Source organism: Amblyomma maculatum, chromosome 5, assembly GCF_055883805.1.
Source record: "Amblyomma maculatum isolate TAMU_Amacu chromosome 5, ASM5588380v1, whole genome shotgun sequence".
In the NCBI taxonomy this organism is placed as follows: Eukaryota; Metazoa; Arthropoda; class Arachnida; order Ixodida; family Ixodidae; genus Amblyomma; species Amblyomma maculatum.
In genome coordinates, this window is record NC_139348.1 from 75,282,165 (window position 1) to 75,301,804 (window position 19,640).

Here is a 19,640-nt window from a genome sequence, read left to right on the forward strand (position 1 = left end):
GTGTACCACATATAGTTACAGTTCATTGGTGAAGAAAATACAGAATGCTGGTAGTGCCCCTATTTTCCCTGATGGCTAAGGAGCCGATGCTGTATTTGCTAACCTGCTAAGTGATATACTGAGCATGCAAGCTTACAGCTTCTGTGCATCCAGGTAGCAGCAGAAATGGCTCACCTACTGAAGCACGCACTGAATAACCAGCATATAGAAAGTCGAGCTCAGATTCCAGCTTTATTGGAATCATCGGCAACTGAGATTTTCCTGCGATGTCCTTGCCGGCTGGCCTCAATGAAGAAGCGCCGCAGATGTTGGCGGCATGACTGAATTTGTACTTCATCAGGCACATCTGTTTTCGGATGTTTTGCTGTGTACTGCATCAGACAATCTAAAAAAAAGAAAACACATGTATCTTTTCAATTCTCCTTCATCAGCCCATGCCATACACAAATAGATCTTGCATATGGCTATGCAAGTGGTAGTATACACAAAAATAGCAAAATGAAACATGGCAGTTTCATTTTGACACAGCCCTGTAGCACTGTGCATGTTAGAACAGTGGTTTTCAGCCACTGGACCCCTTGAGATGGGGGGGAGACGTTTCGATAGCAGGTCACACAAATTTTAGTCGAGACTATAACTTAGCCTCTAAAAGGCATGCACTTGATAAGCCGCACCATGGCCTGCAGAGGAGATGGGGGAGAGGCAACATGCTGGCACCGGTGTGCATGCTGCTAAAAGAATTTGGCTCCTCGCAGCACTGCGCAGCTCGCTTGATAGATGCTTTGCATAGATGCCCAGCCAGCAGTGCAGCCCAAGTTTCGAGTTTCAAAGATGCCGGCGTCAACGAACCTGGTAAACTGTAAACACTCTCTCGCTTTCTACCTCTCGAACAAGCTCTCAATTTCTGTAGTCCTGAGTTTATTTCGCTTTGAGAAACTGCATTTTGCTTTCAACTTCCATGCTTAACATTTTAACCCACTGCAAAAAATTATTGATGACCTAGGCAGGAGAAACAGAAAGGTAGGTCTAAAGATCAACACGCAGGAGACAGAAGTAATGTTTAACAGCCTCGGGAAGGAATAGCAGTTTACCAATAGGTAGCGAAGTACTAAAAGTAGCAAGAATATATATACTTAGGACAGGCAGTAACAACAGATCTAGACAACGAAAGGAAAATAACGAAAAATATGATGGGATAGGGTAGATTTGGCAAGTACTCGCAGATAATGACTAGAGCTGAACCAGGATAATTCGAATTATGGTTCCATCAAACTCGTGGAATATCCCCTTGAAAACTCCATGCAAAAGTATAGGGAAGCTGCGTCGTACATCGAACTCCAATTTCACTGATCCTTCCCCAAAGACTATCGCACCACCCTCGGCGATTTGATGCGCGACGTTTTTCGAGCCACGCGCGGAAGGAATGAGAGAGAACAGTTTGACGACGGGGGATCAAGAGCAGCGCCGCGGCCTTTCCCCAAAGACGCGCGCCTGCAGCCCACCGCCGTGAAGTGTCACTCATGCGGTTAGCACTTTATATTTATATCTGGGCCATAGCAGCCGCTTCTTGATGGATGGAAAAAGCAAGGTGCCCCTGTGCTGTCCGATATCAGTGCACATTAAAGAGCCCCAGGTGGTCGAAATTTCCTGAACCCGCCACTATGGTGTCTCTCATAGCCTTAGCCACTTCGGGACATTAAGCCTAAAGAGCCAAACCAAACTTACATCTCGTGATATAACAGGTAGAAAATGCAGTGAACCATATTTTTTGCATAAGTATGTTTAATTGCTTAATTATTGTATTGGTCATAACTGAATGCCAAAGAGTTGCTGAAATATAGTCACAAAACAGTTCACTTTTGCCTCTTTATTTGGTATTGTTCATTTCAAACATGCATTCCATGTTTGTTTTAATTCAACAGAACTTTCTATGTGCTTTTGTATACCATAGCTGAACAGTTTGCACACACGGGCAAGATAGCCAGCAGTCAGGTGCCGCCCCTTGGTCAATGCAAGGTGTGGCATTACAACTGAGGCTGCTTCAGACCAAGTGGATCACCACCACTAGTCACATTAGATTATTGCAGCAGACACTCAAAATTATGCAAAGTTAAGGCTGGTGCACAGCCTACAAATATTCCATATCATGCACTAGGCAGAAGCTGATGTTCAAAAATGCTGCATAGGGTCAAAAGAAGGTGTACATTAATTTAGCCTGACAGTGCTGCAGCACTCTATGTCAGAAACATCTTCACCTCAATCCACAATTTATTGTTGCTTGACGGAGTGAACATCTTTGTTTATAGTATATGGCTACGCAAGCTAAAGTAAGTAGGCTGGTTGGTTTATAAAAGAGCTGTGAAGAAGGGTCTAGGGCAAGTTGGAGTTTGCAAGCTGAGCCAATATTTTGACAAGAGAACTTCTCATCAGGGCAGTTCAATCATTACTGCAGGGTTTAAATGCACCTTTGCTTCTGTACAAATGCCAGGTAGGGAAGACGGAGGGCTAGAAAGAACTCTGAAAATCAAGTACCACCAGAATGTCATCCTTCTGAAGACCACGAACGAATCACTGCGCAAAAGGTAGCAGCAGTTACCTCGTTATTCATTCAAGCCAAAACTCATATCATCCAATCTTGCATGATGGCCCCCGTGAATTCGTACCGGGACGTAATTCACGAAACTGGAAAAGGTCTTTCGGAAACCGAACATTTATAAACTCTTCAACCGCGGCATGCGACGATCCTTTCCACTTGAATGATGAGAAAGACCAAGTCAGTGCTAATAACGTTTGAAGGCACCCATGTACCTGGACAAATTCTGTTCTGCCATGTCTTATACAGATGCAAGCTTGAAGCAGGGCTAGGAGTGAAAGAATATTTCCTTGGGTATCAATTTCTATGAGCCTGCAACCTGTGACAAGGTGACCTAAAACGAAAATAAAGAGTGGCAGCAGCAGGATAAGCTACAAGATAACCACCTGAAGCAGGTTGGATTATGACACCTGTTTCTTGAAAGGGTACAGACAGGCATCGTAAAGAGATCTAACAAGATATATGGCAACAGTAGAATACTGAGCTTTCCAGAAGAGGACAATAGAAAAAAAAGCAAATCAGAGTAGACTACACCTGCCTAGGGAGACATTATCTGAAGAAAAGGATTCAAGTGGAGCCAAAGCAGTGGTGACAAGGAAACGTGTTATGAAAACACTTGCATCTTTGCTGTTGTCTGAAGAAGGGGGGGGGGGTAGTGGATTTTACACATGCTGAGAATAAACTGTACAATTAATGCTTTATGGGAGTGTTGTCCCTACTAGCTATAGTGCAGAGGGAATGTATGTAAGGAATTCTAATTTTCCTTTCGAGATATTTGCACTACAGTAATTCCTTGTTATAACGATATCGTTTTATTCGAAATATCTTTCGGTCCCAACCCAAACGCATTCATTTTAAGCCGCATTACTCGAAGTGCACGAAGAGCTTGACCCGCTTACAGCGAAGTGGCGAGCGGAGGTATCGCCGAGCGGCAGCGATGCTTTTGCGCATACAGGCGCAACAGCATGAGGCAACAATCCCTGGAGATGTGTCATGCAATGGCAATGCCAATGCCTGTCGTTGCTGGTGGCGCACACCGCACGGAACGATGGGACTCGGGACTGCGCTACTACACTGCGATGCCGACTTCCATTGCAAGCAGTGACTTTCTCTTGCTCCTTTCGAAAATTAACAATATCTAGTCACACTATCTTTTTGTTTCCTTTACTACCCTACCAATCTTTTACTAAATTGTCTCAATGCACTCATAGGCACGCATCAGACGAAGGGAGCATCTGCAGGTCCTTCGCTCAAACCGGACTACGAAAACAACCCCCCCCCCCCCCCCAAAAAAAAAAAGTCAGAAGTTGAGTACCCCTTAAACCTGCTTTAAATGCTGAGTCATTATCTACCTTGAATTATACCTTTTTCTGCTACTGCCACTTTTTATTTTCGTTTTCAGGTCACAGGGTTCACCGGTTCCAGGCTCATAAATTCATACCCCGAGGAAACATTCTTTCACTCCTTGCCCTGCTTCTTTCTTCTCCCTCCCTAGCTTTCGTTCTTCTGAGGCAAATGTGCATTTAAACCCTGCTAGTTATGGTGCTACCCAGACAAGGACAAGTCCCCTTGTCACAACACTGGCTCAGCTTGCGAACTGAGGCTTCTCCTCTACCCTTCTTCAGTGCTCTTTCATACTCTGAAGCCATCTTTCTCAAATTCAGCCTTGCTTGGTCCATGGGGTTTAAAGCACCAAAGTGGCTCATGCTAAGATGATCTATGTACTAAGTACATATCCTAAAATACCGAAAATATATTCAGTATAATAGAATTTCTACTGGGAAAGTTCACTTACTTTTGAATATGTCGACTAAAATGGCATGGTGTGCTCCATGGTAGTTGAGCCTGCAATGTAGCAACAGGCTTCCGCAGTTAGGCTCTGGACAGCAGCTGTTTCATGCATCCAAGGTGTTACAGCAATTTCCAGGACCAAATCGGTGTTGAGTGGCACAAGCAGCCCAGCCATAACCACACCTGCAGTTATAAAGGTGGCTCTCAGGCACATTGCAAGAATGATACAGAAAACTTAATAGCTTGAAAATACCATGCACAGTGGGTTTATAATGTAGCAGCTTTTCTATAGGCATAGCTAATAATGTGCACTTACAATGCATACAGGAAGAACCCGAGATTATTCTGACAGAACAGTGCAGTAACCACAATAATAACACATCCTTTCTTTAAGGCCATTCCATGTTGAATGCATCTGGATGCTTGACCCTCTCAATGTTTTTTTTTTATAATTTGCAGCATTTACTACAGTCAAAAGCCATTTCCCTATCTAGGGGTTAAAGATCCTATCATGTGATAGCCTTTTGAATTTTTCTGACTACTGTACGACTGCATTCATGGAAAACTCAGTGGCTATGCAGTGAAGGCTACACAAGAAAGGGAAAGAAATAGGCTTTTGCCCCCATACTGTCGGGACAGCAAAAAACCCGCACCATCCTTTCAACCTCCCCTCATCACCCCTCCCCTGAACAACCCACTGTCAGTGGCATGGAGACAAAGGCTGGACTCATTCCCTTTCTTGTGTAGCCTTCGCTGTCAAACACAAGAAAGTTGTCAGGGAGTTAAGTGTCCATAAAAATAATAAAAACCTTTAAAATGTCTGAAAAAAATGTATATGAGCTGTACTTCTATATTATGCATGAGGAACTTGTCACTACAAAATCATTCATTATCGATTTAGTTCTTTTTTTTTTCAGTTCAAGGTGTCATCTTTAAGCTTTTAAAAACTCAGCTCGAAATATCTGAGTATTATGAAATCTTTAGCCAGAACATTTACTACTCCAGGATGATCTAGATCTGAGCTAGTTGTTTCATGTCAAAGTTGAAGCTATAGCCTAACAGAAAAAGACACTAGGAATACGAAGGTACATGAGGCTGATTAACAACTAATCTTTGTTCAAGGATGCAGAAGAACATGAAAGCAAAAGGAAGAGGGTGAAGAAGTGAAGGGCGTTAACACGAAAAATGCACTCAGTTGTCACAATGAAATAAATGAAGTCAATGCCACAGGATAAGAGCAGAATATAAAGAAGAAAATGTATGAACATGGGTGCTGTAAAAGGCCAACCTGGAAGAGATTAAATCTAAAACCAATGCGTGAAGAAATGTGGCTAAACACAAGCGACAACAAAAAGGGGGGGGGGAGAGGTTGGGACAGCTAGAAGCACAAACAAGAAAACCAACTTAGTCAAACACTAGGGCACTAAAAACTTGCAGGACTGTCCAAGGCATTTCTGCTCTTCTTCAGTAGGTGCCACAGAGGCCATGCTAATAGTCATTAATTGCCACTGCTTCCAGCACGTTTTGAGTTACCTGGGTGCTCTTCCTAGCCAAGCAGGTCAGCTCGTGCACCAGTGGGCAGATCCTGTGGGCTTGCAATGCTTGCAGTGCTGAGATGTATGCCCCCCTAAGCGTTTTAATGTGCTCAAAGGTTAATATTGAAAAGGTGCCCAGGTGCGATATGCGTGGATATGCAAAGAAGCACGCCAGGTATTCCAACAATGCTTCTCGGGAGGGGGGCATTTGTCTCAACACTGCAAGCATTGGGAGCCCACAACAAGAATGTGCAGTGAATGCAGGCAGCGCTGGAAGCTGTGGCAATTAATGACTACGGGGATCTTCATCAGCACTGTCTTGTGGCACTCGTCGAAAAGAAGAAATACCTCGGACAGTTGTACAAGTTTTTAGCACCCTAGTGCTTGACTAAGTTGGCTCTCATTGGTGTCTCCAGCCATCACCGTTCCACCCACCGCCCCCCCCCCCCCTTTTGTTATCGCGGCGCTGGTGTTTCAGCCACGTTTCCTCACATTGGTTTTAGCTTTTAATCTCATGCACGTCATTTTTTGTGTTATTAATGCCCCACATTCCCTCTTCCTTTCACGTTTATATTCGTCTGCACCCTGGAATAAGGATGAGTTGTTGGTCAACCTTGTGTCTTGTTGCCTTCCATGTGAGTGTGTTTTTCGTTAGGCTATAGTTTCACCTTTGATATGTACTATTGGGGAAGAGACTATTTCCCCTCAGTTTCAATAAATAACTTACATGAAAAACACCAAACGTGCAAGTATTCTGTAGTGTACTGAGTATTCAGATGAAGATTACACACTAAGAAAGTTACATGCGCACACAGAAAACACGAAGTTTGCTTAGCAATTAGACATGATGTGTGACTGCTCATGCACATTTCAGGTTTAGAATCAAAGCTCATGAAGTCATGAACCTGAGAATGAAGAAGTTTGGCCTCAAAAAGCTGAACTGTAGCCAGCATATGTATTTGTCATTCAACTTTATAAACATCATGAATCCACATTCGCTCCTCCTTTCCTAAACTTTGTTTCAAGCAGGAAAAAAAAAGGGAGCACGAGCAGTCACACACAGCATGTAAGGTTGACTAGATAAGCAAACTGTAACATGTTCGGCTGCAGACACGAGCAAAATGCAGTTGCAGCGTTACAGCCTTGTCAAGAGTGTACTCCCTCAGAAAGTCGAAAACAACTTGTATCAAACTGCACTCCAGCTGTCGTCAGCCACCACAAATATGCTGAGGCCTTGCCTCAGCTCCAGTGGCCAACACTTTGCAATGCCTGCGTCAGTTTAGGGCACGCTGTTGAGCATTCGGGTTAAGCATGCTGATGGCCCTGACAAAAGTAACATGAGTATGTCTATATTAATCCAGTAAACATACATGATGCAATTGAGGCTCACAATAACACACCTGTACAAATAACAATGACCCAGAAAAACAGCACTGTCAGGTCAGCTGGCACTGTAACATGTTACAGACTGGAGTAGCGATGTGCCCAGAAATGAAAGTAGCATCCATGCAGTGCAGACCTTGAATGGCTGGAAGGTGCAGCTTCCAGCATGAACCATGCCTGCAGTCTTTGTTACACAAAGATCCAGCTATGAAGCTTGGGAGACGGACTCCATCAGATGCCAAGTTTTAACACCTGCATGAAGATGTATGGTAAAATTGGTGCATTTTTTTGCCTTTATGTCAGATGAAATAAAACTAAACAAGGCAATAGCTGCACCTAAAGGTATATTTCATATGGCAATAAAGTTTTTCTAGTCCTGCAGCAATATCAGTATGGCAGAGAGACAACGTGCTGGGTCGATAAAGAAAATTAAACCTCAAGCAAGATAGTTAAAAGCATTAGTACTGGCTCCCTACAAGGAAATTCAAATTTCACATTCACACAGAGGTTATTACAAGACATTTTCAGGCTGCTGCGTGGCGTACTACTAATGTGCCGCATGGCCTTAAACTTGTTTCCCCGCATTAAACTCTGAACTGTGAATTTTTTCTTTTGTATCCCTGTATGTGCCAGAGCACCGAACGAAGGTTGAGAGGAAGCCTCAGTTTGCAAGTTGAGCCACAGTTCTATAAAGAGGACTTGTCTTCATTCGGGCAGCTAGACGAAGACAAATTCACTTGTCGAAACGTTGGCTTGGGTTAAGATCTGAGGCTCCCCTTCTACCCCTGTTCAGTGATCTTTTAAACTGTGCAGCCACCCTGTATGTGCCAGGCATTTGTCGAGACCTTACCGCAGTTGCTTAAGTAGTTTTCTACGCTCTAAACGCCACTTTCTTGAGATTAGCAAAATCTAATAGTTTGTTAACTGGAACTAGCACACTACACTAATGTTAGTTTGGCACAGTCTTAAAATAAATTAATCTCCAAAGGTGAACGCATAATTAAATTTTGTGCTATTTGGTTCAGGCCTTTGTCATAATCCTTTTCCTCACCTACTGTTATTTTCTACGTATAATGCCTCGTGTAAACCTGCCCATAGCCCAGAATTCCATGTTTCAGTGTTTGCAAATAAATATATGCGTAGTGTAGCAACAAATCATTACCACGAGAGTGCACCCGTCAGTTTATAGCACACAGCCCCGTGCCAATGCTAAGGTGCATACTATGAATGAAATTACTACGATTATTAGGATAATTTTTCCAATTATAAACATACGAATTCTGAAATATGTTAGCAGTAAATAAAACACAAAGTTCTGGTAACCGCGGTTACCAAGTGCCAGCTGGTACCAGCTGCAGTTGTATTGAAAACCTATCGCTTCCATAAAATCATTGCGGAGGTAGCCGACTCACCATTCTTTCAAAATAAAGAAAATGAGTTCACGTCCTGACAAAATATTTCGTCCTCACCTTATATCGAGTCGAATTTAACACGCTGCTTCTCAGTACGAGCCCTCACAAGCCGCCGAGTTGTACGCGTTTGGGGTTTATGTGTGGCTATCGGCAACGCGGTGTTCAGAATCGCTCACTGGGGGTCTCTCAAGAAGCGCGAAGCAACAACTCATGTTCCTGCATAAATAGATACGCGCTGTAAACTAGCTGTGGCCCTCTCCGTTTTTATTCTTCATACGCTGTCAAAATCAATCCCTGCTCATTCAATGTAGCCCACAACGGTCGCTCGAGAAATTGCACGTGCATTTCACTCCGCGACGCGCGATCCAAAGTCTGTAATTTCCACATTTGTACAATACGCTGTGTCAGATTCACTTTTTCATTTTTGCGTCCAGTACCCTAGAGCCCAGCAAGAATGGAATGCGAGCGGAAAATCAAACCAACGGGCAAAATACTCACCGGCTTTGCTAGTGATGACAGCACCGCGCTCGTCCTTACGTCGTTACTTTGCTCCGAAGACGCTGGACGTGCGCCCGGGAAAAGTGGCCATCTTCAGATTCAACCGTACAAGTAGATCTTACAAGCATACAAGCTTACGAGCAGTGTATTTGTATTTGCAAACAGCAAAGCTGCGTACACAGAGAGTATCGTGGCTGCCGCGGCCGTTGCACCCACCTAGGTCGCAAGCCCATTTTTCGACCACATTTTTCGTGACCGGTTCGCCAAATGGCCGTTAAGGGTCTCTTACTCACTCTTTTTTTATTTATTAACTTCTCCAATGGCTTACTATTTATAATATTACGCCTTTTTAACACTACTCAATATTTTACATCATTTAAAAGCTAATGGGTTCAAAATTAGAAACAATTACTATTTCTCACTCTGTTTCTTTTATTTTAGTGTATGGTATGCAGCGCTAACCGACAGCGGTAAAATTATGAACTAAACTGCAAGCTACAGACGGCGCGCTTTGAGAGGGATAATCTTGTTACGGTGGGTTTGGCAATCCCCGGTCAGCTGATTTTTGATCGCACCCGTATAAATGTGTAAACGTTTGTGATACTCTGAGTGCAACGTCGCAAGTGACAACTGAAGCAACCTGCCTTGCCGTCGGAACACCAAGAAGCTTCATGGCGTGTGACAAGCTGTGTACGTGCGCGTGTGCATGTCGTGTCAAATTAGGCTATGGTCGTGTACGATCAGCCTCAAGCATGCCACGCGAGAAGCATCTGTGTTTGTAGATAATCCGTGTTTCAGCGCGCGAGCGCACGTTTCGTACGATCGGCCACAAGCGTGCCATTCATTAATAAGCCGATGCGAGGAACCCCCGTGTTTGTAAATAAATAAGCAGTGTTTCTACGTGCCTGTGTGCGTGTCGTGTACGATGGGCCAAGTGCGTCACTCATCCATAAAACGAAGCAAGAAACGCCTGTGTTTGTAGATTGGCACGCAGCAATTGTATGTGAGGAGGGCACAGTGAAGCGGAAACAGCAATTTCGAAGCTTTCCTCGAGTGGCTGTCTCGTCTGGAAGAAAGTGCATGAAGCTGTGTTCGGAATTTGGGCTTGCAGCGGCGAAGATTGCACCTACTGTTTAGAAAAAAATTAAAAAAAAAACCATTCGTACGTTTGAAATTTTGTATTCGCTGCCGGGAGGCAGTGTACGTAATTATTTATAGCTACATATCTTATTGAAGTAGAATTACTTCACGGAAGTGGTTACTTGAAGGCGAAAAAAAAAAGAGTTCAGCATCAAAACGATTCCTTTGTAGCTTCATTGGTTTGTAATGTTCGTGTATTCAACTCTGTGCCCAGGGCAACAGCAGCAAGTGTGCATGGTGGGCAATGAAGATCAAAACTGCTGACCGTTTAGGCCACACTTGTGTGGATCCAAGTTGGAAATTGAGCCTTAAGCGCTTACTAAAATCTGAAACATTGTGAAAGCTGTTTTGCATGGTTGCAATCATACTTCACCTGCCTGCTGGCAGCTTTGGGGAAAAAAAAACTGCAGTGCATCGTGAGAGTATCATTGGAAAACTAAGTTATGCCAAACAACTGACAGCTGCTAATAGTATTACCACTTGTAGTTACCCAAGCTTACCGATTTCACGATGTTTGAAAAAGTGGAGCTATCCATTAACTTGCGATGCAGGATGAATAAGCAAGCACTTGGTTATGAATGCAAGAAGAAATTTCGAAACTGTAGTGTGCCATTAGTTCACTCATTGATCTTATGCTTTCTTACACAATTCCCACTTGCACTGTTTCTCCTATTCCTTGAAGTTCAGTTTAGAAAAAAATTGTCAGCTTGTTATCGCAAGTATGTCATTAGGTTGGCTTGACCTTCATAATAACAGATTAATGTCTGCTTTTAAATTACCTCGTAATTCTGCTATACAGGTTGATGATGCCTCTAGGGTGTTGAAATCACAAATCTGTGCCCCTAACTTGAAATATGGCCTGATCAAACTCAATCATTTCACATGCCGGTTGACCCTTTTCTTTGCTTCACAGTCACTATATAATTATTATTATTACTATATTATTAGGACGCTATATTATTTGCATAGTCGTGCTGTTCGCACTACCGAGGCAAGAGCAGAAAGTCTACTTCATAGAAGTGAACTGTGGGGCTGCAATTATGCTAACCTTAATGTAAAGGACAGGACAACAAAAATATAATGAACACAGGTTGCCAAGCTCACCTTTGTTTTTTAACCTCCTTTGCTCTATATGATTACTATGGTCAGTGATGTGCGCAATATAAAGTGAAAGTTTGTACAATTCCCAGATACAAGGCATGATTGCAGGGTTTCGAACAGAAATGAGAGTTCCTCTTTGCTACGCTTAGCTCTCTCTGTACTCAGAAAATAACTTGACTGCATTGTTTGTTGTCTTTTCGACAGAGGCACTATTGATTGCAATTCAAGTTATCCAGCGAGATTGTTTGATTAGCTTTTAGGCACATATTTTAATTCAGCATATGGCTGCATTCTCACTCTTATTCTGTTTAGATTATAGATGAGAACGAGTCGGTGGCGGAGGGCTATATGGGTGCTGTAATGCTTTCAACAAACATCGAGTACAACCGCATGCATCTGCCTTTTGTCCTGTGCCTTATCTTTGTACGGTGAAATGCAGGAAATGTATTTCACCACAAGTTATAAAGCACTATTAGTTATTTCTGATGGAATTCTTGAGACGGTATTTTCTCGATAGTTGGTCACCATCTTGTGAAGCAAAAAAAAAAACGCCATAGCACAATTTTTGAGCTTGGCTGTGCTCACTTTGTCTTTGTGTTCTTTTCTGTGTCCTGTTTTTTAGCTCTGCTTCTTATGATGGTGCATAGTTATTTCATTATACTTAGAATTATCACATTTTTTAATATATTTATTGACCTGGTGTTGATCTGCTAATTGTCATTTTTTGCAAAAAGCACTTAGGTTCTATGCAGTTTAGAGGGCTTAGGTAATGCATTACAGATTTGGTGACTCAATATTTTAATGTTCAGCTACAGCCATCATGAAACCTTTGATCCAAACAGCCAGAACACATCTGGCTGATTGTTAGTATAATGCATAGCACATATGACATCGATGTATATGAAAGCTTTACAAGTGTGAAAGTATTTCAGGTTCCTCCTTTCCAAGTTGCATTTTGCCTTCATGGTTAGTCTTTTTCTTGTAGACATTTTATTCTTTCAGTAACTCTTCGAGAGCTGACAGTAGTCGTAAAACATCACTGAAGGAACAGAAATGAGTTCTGCTATTTCCTTAAATTGACATCATTTCATTAGGTAACGTCAGTGGAGCTCTGGAATGGAGACCCCACTCATAGGCTGAAGCAACTCCTTGTGTTTTTTCACCTCCTCCTTATAGCTGCGTTTATTTTTGATGTTCAGGAAACTGTGACATGGTCGCTTATCATACTTGTTCTGATAACATTGCTTAGTACACTTATATATGGGTAAGCAAAGATGTTCCAGCAATAAAATTTTGTATGGGATGAGTTCTTCAGTACCTCCAAGAATTTCTTTGGCATGATTTTCATTAGTGTAGTGGCCATGATGCATCCACTTTTCACCAGTCATACTTAATCAGACAGTTTTGAGTTAGCTTACAAACAGTACTTTCTATTTGTTTTGTATCTGTCAAGTGTTAAATTGCAGGCAAAGCAAAATTAGATGTGTGCATCTCTCACTTTTCAAAATTATTGAACAACTTGTATAATTATGAACTGGCGAAAACTATACAGTGTGCCCCAAGGATAAATTGCTGTGGGAAGCTTCTCACCATGAGCATCAGCATTTATTGTAGTCTGAATAGTATAAGATTGAAAACGCATTTGTTTTCCTCAATGCCTTCATATATACCTTGTGAACATGAAAATAGCATTCAGCATTTTATGCTGCCTGCCATAATGCTTACTGAATAAACCATATTTCGGCCTCTAATGCTCGTTGCCAACTCTACAAGAAAACAACCTTTCAAAAGTGATTCTGGCTTACATATTTTCAGCGGCCTAGCATTCTTTGAGAAATACTTGTTTCTGACAACAACCATCCTCACTAAGCCCTATGACATCCCATTTCATACCCTCTAGTTCCTCTAACAGCACTGCTAAACTAGCATCACTAGCTAGGGTTCTAGCGTTAAATGTTGCCAGGGTCAGTTTCCAATGGCGGCCTGTCCAGTAGTATTGCATCGTACCTGTACTCACCTATGGGGCTGAAACGTGGAGGCTAACCAACAGGGTTCTACTTAAGTTGAGGACAACTCCGAGGGCTATGGAACGAAAAATGGTAGGGGTAACATTAAGAAATAGGAAGCGTGCAGAGTGAGTCAGAAAAATAACTCAAGTTACTGACATTCTAGTATAAATTAAGAAGAAGAAATGGGCATGGGCAGGACATGTAGTGCGAAGAGAGGATAACCGATGGTCACTCAGGGTAACAAACTAGATTCCAAGGGATGGAAAGTGTAGCAGGGGGCAGCAGAAAGTTAGGTGGGCGGGGGAGGTTAAGAAGTTCGCAGGGGTCAAGTGTATACAGCTAGCACAGAACCGGGTTAATTAGAGAAATATGGAAGAGACCTTCGCCCTGCAGTGGGTATAGTCAGGCTGATAATGATAATGATGATAATTATTCCTGTTCTGAAAACCCAAAACATATTTTTCTTTTTAACTATACTCTTATACATACCTCTTTTAAAGCGGGTAAGTAGAACTACATGCTACAGTGTCACTGCCTTGTTTGAAGACAGCATAAAGCTGCTTTGAACAATGCTGTTACTGTTTACATACTCAGCATATGGCTTGGTAGATTTTTTTGCTTTCATATTCCATATGCCAACCATTATTTATCTTTGGCATATTACACTGGGTGTTACGAAGTTTCTTAGGACAGGCTTATTTCCTTACTTTTTCTTTTATCAGCTCATATGGCACATGCATCAGCAATCTCGTTGCAGCTAATCCCAAAATGAATCCTATGGCTACAAAAGATTTTATGTGGCTGTTGCATCATTTAAAATGTCCCTATGGAAAGTGTTACAGGGTTTTGCTGGAATGTAGTGCTCAAATTAAGTGCACTCTCAGAGAGCCTCAGTATGAATTGTACTGTTTTTGAGACTTCTGATGAGGGTCAGCATAACATTCACAAGGAGAAAGAGAACGGCAGTACATGCAGTGTTGTTTTCCCTAATTCCATATTATGTGCCACTTCCACTTATATACAGCTAACTCAAGCATATGGAGCTTGTTTCACGATGTGGAAACGCCACTACAGCACATACCTTTGATCCTCTGCACTTGGAGCTATTGATAAGGCCCGCGATTCTGCACATTGTGCCATAGTGTATATATCTTTATTTTTCCTCTTTTCTCCCTATCGCTCACTTCTTTGATTTCATCTTCTGCTTCCTCACTACCCATTTTTTTCTGCCGTCCCAATTCAGGTGCTTCAGATATCAGATAGCAGATACCGGGGCTGACAAACACCTTTTCCTTCCTTTTGGATATATAATAAAATAATTACATACTACTGCTACTGCACATGTGCTAGAAAATTGCTTTTGCAGCCGTAATAGGTACCTCTGACAAAATTTGCATTGCATTCATTTTCATAGCAGAGGCTGACTACTGTTCTCCCTGGAAGCGAATGTCATGTCTGTATACATGAGCAAGGCGCAAGCTGAGTAGCTGGGCTTCCATTTTTCTTTCGATCGCGATGCCCCAGTTTTCTCGTCGCGGCGCTGCTATCATTTCCTAGCACAATCGAGCGCAGACCCCTTGATTTGTGCCAAGTGCGCATAAGCACCACCACATCGCGGTGCTGCAGCGTAGCTTGCGAGATGCGAAATTGCGTGGAATTTGTGCAACGCGTACTCATGAAACCTGTGGCAACGGCTGCGTGAGCGAAGGCTCTTCGGCTTACTTTCACCCGAGATGTATTAAACTCTATATAAGAGATTTTGCGAGAAAACAAAGCTGTGTGCTGGGGCTTCGCCATGTTTTCCCCAGTTTACAAGCGAAGCTTACCTGAAACGGATATTTCATGTTTCTTACTTTCCACGGCCGTGTAGCTTCGCTCAGACATCGCGGCGGCGGCGGCGGCATACGTTGACTTAGCTATGACGTATATTTTATAAATGAAGTTATTTGTTCTCTTTGAAGATAAAAACGTCTTCCGAGGCCAGTCCTCGCGGATGAACGGTCGTTGAATGCGGGTGGCGCGCGATTATACAAGCACGCTGTACACGGCGATGTGCGAATCGTAGGCACTGCCGCTGTCGTTTGCGTGGCTGCACACCCGCCACGCACAACCGGCCAATGCAGACATCAACCTGCTTAGTTTGTGGGAAGGCAGATGAGGCGTGAAAAACCAGTGAGCTCCTCGTCGCGATCGCGGCTTCCGATGTGTACATTCGAATATAGCCTGCACGCTCGCTTGCGGGGAATAAGGCGAGCAGCATAACTGGTATATTTGTCGAATGTATGTACGTCGCTTTAGGACATTCTACTACGTGCACTTTATTGCTCAAGAATCGACTCGATACGTCGGACATATCTATATACTTCGTTCTACCACACCGCCATATGGTGCGCTATGCACGAGATGAGCCAGCCAAGTTGGCCGCCATTCGTCATTACCGCCCACCTTGACCACCTTGACACCAAGACTGCCCCACGATGGCCCCACCGTAGGGAACCATAACCACCGTATCCACCACAGAAGCAAGATCACACACCATGCACACCTTATGCTACCATCGCCAGCATGGCGCCCCGAATTCAGTCGGGTTTTGGTGGTTAGGGTGGAAAATGGTGGCCATGGTTATTTTTCGGTGGTCATGATGTGGGCAGTATGGTGGTCGCGATTGACCACCATAAAGCATGCCCATCATGGACACGAAAAAAACACCATGGCCACCGTTTTTCCACTCTAAATACCATAAACCCACCACAAAACGATGGTGGTTTTATGGTAATCTACGGTGGGATTTTCGATAGGGACCCCTTCATGGATCACTGCCTTGTCGTGGCGGAGGGGTTTGCGAAACTCGATGAAGTCGTGAGCTCTGCTGTGTAGGGCTACCCAAGATAGACAGGTCACGGCAGAGAGTTTTGACAAAATGTGATTCACTGGAGAAGGTAATGGCAACCCACTCCAGTATTTCCTGCCAAGAAAACCCTATGGCCAGTCACAATACCATTAAAGATATGGCACCCCCCCAAGGTTGGAAGGCGTCCCACATGTTACTGGGGATGAACAAAGGGCGTTTCCTAGTAGCTCCAGGACGAATGAAGCGGCTGGGCTAAAGCCAAAATGACTCTCATTTGTGGATGTGTCGGGAAGCGATCGGAAAGTCCGATATTGCAAGGAGATATATAACATAGCAACATGGAATGTAAGATCTATGCCGCAAGGTAAACTGGATGTCGTCAAGCGAGAAATGGACATATTGAACATTGATATCTTGGGTATCAGCGAGCTCAAGTGGTCCGGAATGGGAGAATTTAACTCCGGCGACCATTATGTCTTTTATTGTGAGCATGAATCCAAAAGAAGGAATGGGGTCGCTCTCATAGTAAACAGAAGAATGGAAAAAGCAGTCGTAGGGTACAACCCCAGAAACGACCGAATGATTTCACTTCGGATCCAAGGTCACCCTTTCGACATAACAGTTATCCAAGTATATGCACCGACCACTACTGCAGAAGAAGCTGTCGATGAGAGATTTTATGCGGACCTACAATGTCTTTTAGACCGCACCCCATCATCAGACGTCGTTTTTCTAATAGGAGATTAGAATGCTAAGGTCGGGAGTGAAGAAATATCCGGAATTATAGGCAAGTTCGGTCTTGGCGAGCCAAATGAAGCTGGACAGAGGCTAGTAGAGTTTTGTCGAGAAAACAACCTGACCATAGCGAGTACTCATTTTCAACAGCACAAGAGGCGCCTGTACACATGGGCTTCACCGGACGGTCTGTACAGGAATCAGATCGATTATATTCTTTGCCGGCAGAGATAGAGAAGCGCGATACAAGCAGTAAAAGCAAGGCTTGGGGCCGATTGTGGCACCGATCATCGGCGTCTTGTTGCCAAAATTAAGCTTCGATTGAGGAAAACCCGGAAAACTAGAAGGCCTTTCAGGTATGATCTGGATCAAATTCTATTAGAATATGCTGTGGAAGTGAGGAATCGATTTCAAGAATTAGATCTAGAAGACAGAGCCCGAAGAGATGTGGACTGATGTTCGTGATATAATACAATAAGTTGCTACTAAGCTAGTTCCAACGCAAAAGAAATGCAAGAAAGGAAACTGGTTATCTGAAGAGGCTTTGCAAAAAGCTGAGGAAAGGAGGATGGCAAAAGTTATGGGGGAAAGAGAAAGATAGAAGGTTCTCAATGCGGATTTTCAGAAAATAGCAAGGAGAGATAAGAATGCCTTCCTGAACATACAGTGCCAAGCAGTTGAGGACAACAGCCAATTAAGGAACACAAGAGCTCTGTATAAGACAATCAAAGATATCAAAGGAAGCTTCTGTGCTAAGCTGGGCGTCATAAAGGACAAACGAGGCAGCGACTTCACTGAAGCCTCAGAGATAAAGAAGAGGTGGCAGGAATACACAGAAGAACTGTACAAGTAGGACCTGAATGTGCAAACCCAACATAAGAGGGTTTGATTACTGATCTCGAGCCGGGCATCCTGAAGAGTGATGTTGAATGGGCCTTAGCCAGCCTTGCTAAGAACAAAGCTAGCGGAATTAATGGCATTCAAGCTGAGTTGCTTCAAAACCTCAACCATGAGGCTGTTAACATTCTGCATACATTGTCAGAAGATTTGGAGAACCCTGCAGTGGCCACAGGATTGGAGGAGGTCAGTTTACATCCCCATTCCAAAGAAAGGCATTGCCAAAGATTGTTCCAACTACCGCACGATCGCGCTTATTTCGCATGCTAGCAAGGTGATGTTGAAAATCCTCTAAGGAAGGCTGCAGCAGTATGTGGATCGGGAGCTTCCGGACGTGCAAGATGGGTTTCGCAAGGGCAGATGAACTAGAGACCAAATTGCCAACCTTCCCTGGATCATGGAAAAAGCAAGAGAGTTCCAGAAACCCATCTACTTCTGCTTTCTTGATTATGCGAAAGCGTTTGACTGCGTAGAACACAGCAGATTGTGGCAAGCTCTCCAAGAGATGGGAGTTCCAATTCACCTCATCTGTCTCCTCAGGAGCCTGTATGAAGGGCAAGAGGCCACATTTAGAACTGGGCATGGTCTTACTGGTTGGTTTCCGATTGAGAAAGGAGTGAGGCAAGGCTGCATACGGTCGCCCTGCCTATTTAACCTATATGCCGAGTGCATCATGAGGAAGGCCGGTCTGGACGAGTCTTCAGCTGGACTGAAGATTGCTGGAAAACGTATCAACAACCTTAGATATGCGGATGATACCACTTTAATGGCAGAAAGTGAAGTGGAACTCAAGAGACTTCTGATGCGCGTACAAGAAGAGAATGAGAAGTTTGTGCTTAAACTGAACATTAAAGAGACAAAGATCATTTCGTCTTTCCCTATCAAGTCCTGGAGCATCAATGGACAAGAAGTGGAAGCTGTGACAGATTTTCTCTTCTTGGGCTCCAAGATTACCTCGGAAGGCGACTGTAGCCATGAAATTAGGAGACGCCTGCTCCTGGGAAGGAGAGCAATGGTTAGCCTTGACCGCCTAGTAAAGAGCAGAGACGTTAGTCTGTCAACCAAGATCCGTATAACTCGTGCTATGGTCTTTCCAGTTGTGATGTATGGATGCGAGAGTTGGACTGTGAAAAAGGCTGACCGCCGCAGAATTGACGCGTTTGAATTGTGGTGCTGGCGAAGACTCTTGAGAGTTCCTTGGACTACCAGAAGATCAAATCAGTCGATATTGTCGACCATAAACCCTGACTGCTCATTGGAGGGAAATTCTAAAATTAAAGCTCAGCTACTTTGTTCATCTGATGAGAAGAGAGGAGTCGCTGGAGAAAGATTTGATGTTGGGAACGGTTGAGGGTCGCCGGAGAAGGGGTAGGCAGCGAACGCGATGGTTAGATGGCATCCTCGAGGTACTGCAGATGAAGTTATGTGATGTTAGAAAGATAGTGAGAGACCGGAAAGCGTGGCGTGACATGGTCCATAGGGTCACGAAGAGTCGGACACGACTGAACGACTGAACTGAGCTGAACTTAATTGGCTAGAAAAAAGACATTTCTCACCAACACACAGATACTTTGCCCTTATTCTATTGTGCCCCACCGCGGTGCTGCAATGGTTAAGATGCCTGGCAACTCTGCCGGAGTACCTGGGTTCTCGGCGGACTTTGGGTGGAGGCGAAACCGAGTGCCGTCTGCGGTG

The 19,640-nt window shown here is 43.7% G+C and overlaps 1 long non-coding RNA gene across 1 annotated transcript; it reads right to left on the minus strand.

The window, feature by feature from the left end:
* Positions 1–212: 212 nt before the first annotated feature.
* LOC146188520 (uncharacterized) lies at positions 213–9,325 on the minus strand. The gene is made up of 4 exons (XR_014707221.1): positions 9,213–9,325; positions 7,439–7,554; positions 4,389–4,567; positions 213–385 (listed from the first exon to the last, which is right to left on the minus strand). It is a non-coding gene; the product is annotated as an uncharacterized LOC146188520 (long non-coding RNA).
* Between the last annotated feature and the right edge of the window lie 10,315 nt (positions 9,326–19,640).